We start from the raw sequence: 6,475 nt of genomic DNA, 5'->3' as shown, positions 1-6,475 counted from the left end.
TGGATGGATGTCATTGCAGCTTCTTCTGTGTGAGAATAGATAAAATTTTCAGAGTTTGGTTTCGCTTGAGTGTTCAGCGAAAACCCATTTCCTCAGGGCATGAAACGAAGCCCACGAGAAGCAATGCTTCAAAGAATCAGGAAATATTAGGTCGACCTAACCAGCCAAAGCATTTTCTAGTTTGGGTACATAGTCAATTTTATCTGCAACTTCTGTGAGAATGATAGTTCATCTGATAAAAACTTAGGTAGTGTAACGTAGGGAAGATTTTCTATGAGCTCGTGTACAAGCATATACTGCCAATTCAATATGAAGTGATAGAGGACAAAGCAGAGGGAATTTCTTTGGAAACGCAAGGGGTTGAGTTTGTATGACCTGGTGCTATCTCTTTGGTTTGCTTCTTGCAGTATCCTATGATTTAAATCGCGTTATGCCTAGGTGGCAGATGCAAAACAAGTCTCAAGGAAACTTGGGCAAGCTGTTGCTAAACCCCACTGAACTTCCTAGTTCTAGATATAATTGCTTGATATTATGTTATTTGATCATTGCTATAGTGGTCCTCTCACTAGTTCTGTCATGTTCTAAATTTTCTAATACTCTGCACGTCTTCACTGTTGTTGGTGTATCATATTCTAGGATTGAGTAATCTAGAACTTGAAGCTTGTGTTACCTTGTCATTCACTTTCATTTGCCTGTAAATGGTTTTTGTGGGTTCATGAATTCACTCATGACCCTATATTGAAGGAAAGTTGTCCCTCATGTACTTAGTGGGTTGAACATTCAATGAGGTCTTGACCTCCAGAGATGAACAGTCCAGGTGCTCTTTTAGGTTTAGGAATGGAGCTTCTTGTTCTTATTGGAAAAAAACAACACGCCTAGCGGCCGACAGAAATCTTTTTGAAGCCATCGGTATTCCGTAGGATTTATAGTTAATATGTATCTTGCTGGATGAAGAATACAAAGTGACAGCAGGATCTTATCACAATGCTGAAAATATGGCAGTATGTGAAGTCATGGCTTTAAGCCATCGGTATTCCGTAGGATTTATAGTTGATATCTTATCTCTTGTGTTCTTGCAGTACTCAATTTGCAGAAGCTACCCCAGAAGGAATCTATTGTTTAATTGGTTTCAATTTTATGAAGGCGTGGATCCTCATATGTATCTTCCGTTCACTTGGCAGGTACCCTTGTATCGACGATAGGGAGGGTTTCGAATTGCATTGTCTTAAGGTTAGTATTTTATTTTCGAGTAATGCCTAAATACATGTATCAACTTTTTGTGAGAGACGGCATCATCTGAATGATTATAGGGGTAGGGAGAGACGGCCCAGAACAGCAAGAGAATTGTTCAACCATAGGCATTCTTCATTAAGGAATGTCATTGAGAGGTCATTTGGGGCATTAAAAAATCGCTTTTTCATTTTAAGACACATGCCTTCATTTACAATTCGAAAGCAAGCATGTATTGTAATTGCATGTTGTGCTATCCATAATTATATTCGTGATCAAGACAGGATGGACAAAAACCTTTCCCTATATGGAGATCCGGAGTACCCATTTGGACCTACACAAGTGGAGGATGCAGATGAGTGGCATGAGGAGGCAGTTGAGATGAACATGCTTAAGAAAAATATTGCAAATAAAATGGCAAGGGATCACAATATGCCTGAGATTCCATGACTTTGTGTTTATGACTTATGTAATGTTGTTTATAAATATTTGGGAACATTTTGTTAATTAGCGGGTATTATTATTGTTGTATTTTTCAAATCCAAAGCCTATGCAGCTAAACTGCACCAAGGAATCTGAGTGTGCCGAAGATCATCGGAATGTTCTTTTATTATCAGCACATCCGAAAACCAACAGATTAGTCGAGTGAGGAGAAAACCGAACACAGCAGACATTGGTTGGGTTCCAAATGGTGCCGACCGAGTTTTTCTCGAAAATCACATTAATGACCTCATTCTTCCTTTTTGAATTAGAAAATCCTCACATAAAATTCCACGACGATAAATTAACTAAAAGTCAAAGCAAGAATCTGCGTCTACGCTGCTTGAACTTATGGTTACAGCTTAAATAAATATTAACGGGGCTTTCAAAGTCCAAGAATGATCAACTGAGTTCATAAAGTTTACTGAATTTCCTTGCCAGTCTGATTCCCCTAATGTGACTCAGTCCAAGCTTCTTTTCTACGGAAGCTTTCAAGCATGCATAAATTGTAACTAGGGAGAAGATTATGTCCCTTTTTCAAGAATGTTAAAATAGATACAAGGGATGGCATGCCTCATTGACTGCCCACAGCTTCAAAGAACAATCATCACTGCCGCTCGCAAACTTCGTAGGGTCTGCTCGAGAGAAGTCAACGAGACCAAGCCCTCTTCTGGTGCTCCATATGTTGTGAAAATCCTTGAGCAAGGCCCACATCCCATATCTAGGTTCAAGCAATGTTAAAGTAATCATATGCGAGAATTAGGATGGCGTATAACCAGGACCAAACATTTTGATTGCTTGTTCACATCGCTTCTTTTTGGAACTCACAAGCACTAAATTTTGCAAGTCTAACAACTAGAATCAAGAAAGTAATACCAAGTAAGTCTTCACATTCGTAGAATGAGTTATCGTTTTGTTTATTTATTGGTAATAAAAACAACTAACACATGATTAAGATGTAAGTATTCTTTTTATGTTTTGGTAATTTAATATGAGAATAAATAGTATTTATAATAGCGGGTGTGAAGAAACTTTTGAAATAGATAAATATGGTATTCAAAATAATAAAAAGATTAAGAAAATTAATTTTATCCATGAGGAGCATGCTAAAGATATATATATATATATATATATATATATATATATATATATGAGTTAAAAAGGATTAGACAAATCAATAAACAATGCTTATTGGTTTTTTTCACTTATAACTTGTACTTATAGTTAAATAAAATATATAGACTTCAATGAAAAAAATTAGGAATAGAAATTTTTTTGGTTGTACCAAACGCATTTCTGTTCTTTTTCTATTCCAGGAATAGAAATTTCGTGCAGTTACCAAACGCATTTCTGTTCTTTTTCTATTCCAGAAATAGAAATTTTGTGCAGTTACCAAACGCGTTATTTTGCTCAAAAACTCATCCAAGAAATAGAAATAGAAAAAACTATTTCTGAAAAGAAATTGTTCCCAGAAGTAGAAATGTTACCAAACGCGCCCTAAGTGACCCTGAATGGACTACTGTAAAAATGAGGTAGCACCACAGTTGGACAGGATAACACGTTGGAAATAACTCTCTTGCTGTTCCGATTAACAATGGTAATTTTAAATATATTCTGACATAAACAATCATCGTGATTCTTTTATGAGAAGAAGATAAATGTGATGGCATGAAAAGGATCGGTACTTAATTTGCTGTGGATGCTTCCATCTTCCCTGCAATGGAGTTTTCGTTGCTGCCATCATCATCACTCACATTGCACTTGGAGAAGTCTCCATTGACTTTCAAGAAATTTCACTCAGCTACTTTTTTTTTCGATATTCTTTAATACCCTCACCATTAGTTTAATGGACAGGTAAGTTGCCTCTCCATTTTCAATTATTAATCCATCCAATCGAAACGATATCATTTTGAAAGTTTCTCTTGCTTTTTTTTGTTGCTAAAAGTTGAAAGTTTCTCTATGATGACTTTATGAGCTATAATACTTGAAGTACAAACATATACTTGATATGATTGCCAAATCAAGAGAGAGATGTCATCTTAGTGTATATAGATAACCGAGTTTTCTTTATGGTATATGTGAGCCATGTTAGAAAAGTCCATGTTTAAAATTCTAAATTTATTAGGTGCACGGATAGACACCGTGCCAAGCACAGTTAACATGGTTCCTCTCCTCCAAAAACTGGACTTAAGTAGATGTCACGAGATTCAAGAGTTGCCGGAGCTTCCCACAAGCTTATCAATATCTTGGTGTGATGGAATCACTGTAGTACTTATCAATCGAGGATAGCGATTCTGCAGAAAGGTTACGTGCTAAAGTAAAGTCCCCAAAGAATCAGAGTCTTTGAGTGAGTTAACCTTCTGTGGGAAGCGAGTGCCCATCCTATCAACTGCCATAAAGAAGCTAAGAATTGAAACCCTTTGAAGTAATTCACCGCTATTTTCTATATTTTGATCTACTGTTATCTGTCACAAAGACTGAAAAAGTACATATTGAACTTAATCACACCTATTTTTGCAGGTCGAGATGAAGTTGCTCCGCTAAGAACCTTCTCTGACAGGTTCAAGACATGCTTAGTGAGAATATGTGTCTGCAACGGCAAGCTTTTCTAGCTTTTATGCTGAAATTGTTTGTAGTTCAAAACAGAAAAAGCATTTGAAGGGCAATTCAGAATTCGTGGAGATGTAAAGACCAAGTCAAGTCTCGTCATTTTAATTGGTTGAAGAGCTAAGTGATGGCTTCAAAAGATAACTTTCAGACTCCTCTTGATCAAACTCAAAGGCGACAACAGTCAAGGGACAAGTGTTCCCGAAACAAGAACTCGAGTTGCATAGGAATTTCCTCTGCGTTGGGGATTTCATTGTCCATTTGTCCGAGGTAAGTCTTTCTCACAGTGCAGTACAAATTGATTTCCATACGATCATATCCATTATCCAACCAACGCACTGATAAGCAGCAGATTGGCGTTGATATACATTGTCAGCCAATGATTAGGTGGCTGGTTAGCAATAATGTTTGCGAACATTCATTACCCGAGATTTAGTAGAAGTTGCCTGATATCGAAAGCAGCAAGCTCCTAAAGAAATGGACTCAATGTATTTTGCAATTTTTCATCATCTAATATGCACATTTCATTGATAAGGGAATCATTCTCCAAAGTCGATAATCTGGTAATCGTTTGGTATTGGCTAGATTACTTATGAATTGCTTGGTCATAGCAATTTGGCTATGATTCAGAGAGCACCCAGCTCAAGCGTGGTCATTGTAGCTTCTACTTCTTATTCTTCTGCATTGGGCTCAAATATAGTCAACCGCCCAAAAAGAAAAGAACTGGCATTTCCTTTGTGTTATTTTTGTTGATGCTTTGTTAAGTTTCCTTATTTTGGGTTGACGGGTTATGCGGAGTTTGATTGATATTGTTAGTTCTGGCTTCGTGTTTTGAGAATATTGCTATCTCATGTTTGTTGACCCAGTGATTCGATTCCTCGTCTAGAAGATTTCATGTTGTGCGTACACCCCGTTAATGCTCCCTCACGCACTCCCTCTGTCTCTCTGTTGCGTGTGGCGTTCAGAGGCAATGGTGGCAAGCGCCCAGTCGCCTGCACCCTGGCGGTGGCCGCTGCCACTGGCTTCCCCCCGCCAAGCGCCCTTGCCCTGGCCTTCCCCATCCTCTCTTTCTCTCTCTCTAGGGATTCCTTTAATATTTTTTTTCTATTCCGCCTCAGGAATTTGCTGAAGAAGAATGATGATATGGCGTTGATGTGGATGGGCATGTCCGCATTGCAGTCCAACTGTTTGACAGAAGGACTAACTTGAACAAACAAACATGTAGTTCAAAGACTTACCATGCCATTATACCGTACATGAAATCTGTGTTCATCAATCACCATTGCATGATAATTTAGCTTTCTAGTTTGGCCAGAAAACTATATTCCAGCTCAGAAGCAAAAATCTAGTGTAATGATAGCCATGGCATTGAACCTCATAAGATAAGAAACAAGTTGACGAAGGAAGTTGAATAAACACAACCATAAGAAGCACATATACGTGCAATGTACACATTATTATGCAAAAAGACCAAGATTGTCCCAGCAATTTGGAAAAAGTCACGCATGGTTTTATCAGTTGCTAATTGAAACATCCCAGGGAGTGAAATTCCAGCTCCACTTGCCATAGTGACACCATCCGAGATAACCAGCTGCCCAAAAGTGAAGTAGATAATAAGTGACCGACTCTAAAGTTGAAACTAATACAAGTGCTGAAACATTCAAACAACTTTAATTGACTGAGAAATGAATCCCAGATGGTGAATATTACACCCACTAAATGGTTAACGCTTGCAGTTTTGGCTGTGAAAATGGATCAAGAAGTAGATGTCAAGTAAGCAACCACTTTGTAACATGGAGGACATCATGCCATTAATTTTAGAAACAGAATCCTTCTTGACATGGAAGAAACCATGCATATAAGATGACTTCTATAAACCAATTGCAGTAAATTTTCACTCACTTTACATTTGACTCAAGCAAATGGTGGGGAAAATCAAAATTATTTTTAATTCTTCTTCTTTCTTCATTGAAGGTAGAGTAGTAAGAGTACAAGAGCTAAACATCAAAAAGACTTACTTCTGCTCCAAGAAGAATCGTGTCAAGAACCACAAGGACTTACTTTGATCCACAATCACTCATTTTGTAACATGGAAAGTCTCTTTTGCTAATTTGTGTTGCGAGATTACATGTTGAGATTACATGTTTAGAATAACATT

Source organism: Syzygium oleosum, unplaced genomic scaffold (genome assembly GCF_021117445.2).
Source record: "Syzygium oleosum isolate NSW1041296 unplaced genomic scaffold, Sole_v2.1 Sole_v2.04, whole genome shotgun sequence".
Lineage (NCBI taxonomy): Eukaryota > Viridiplantae > Streptophyta > Magnoliopsida > Myrtales > Myrtaceae > Syzygium > Syzygium oleosum.
This window is presented reverse-complemented; position numbering follows the sequence as displayed.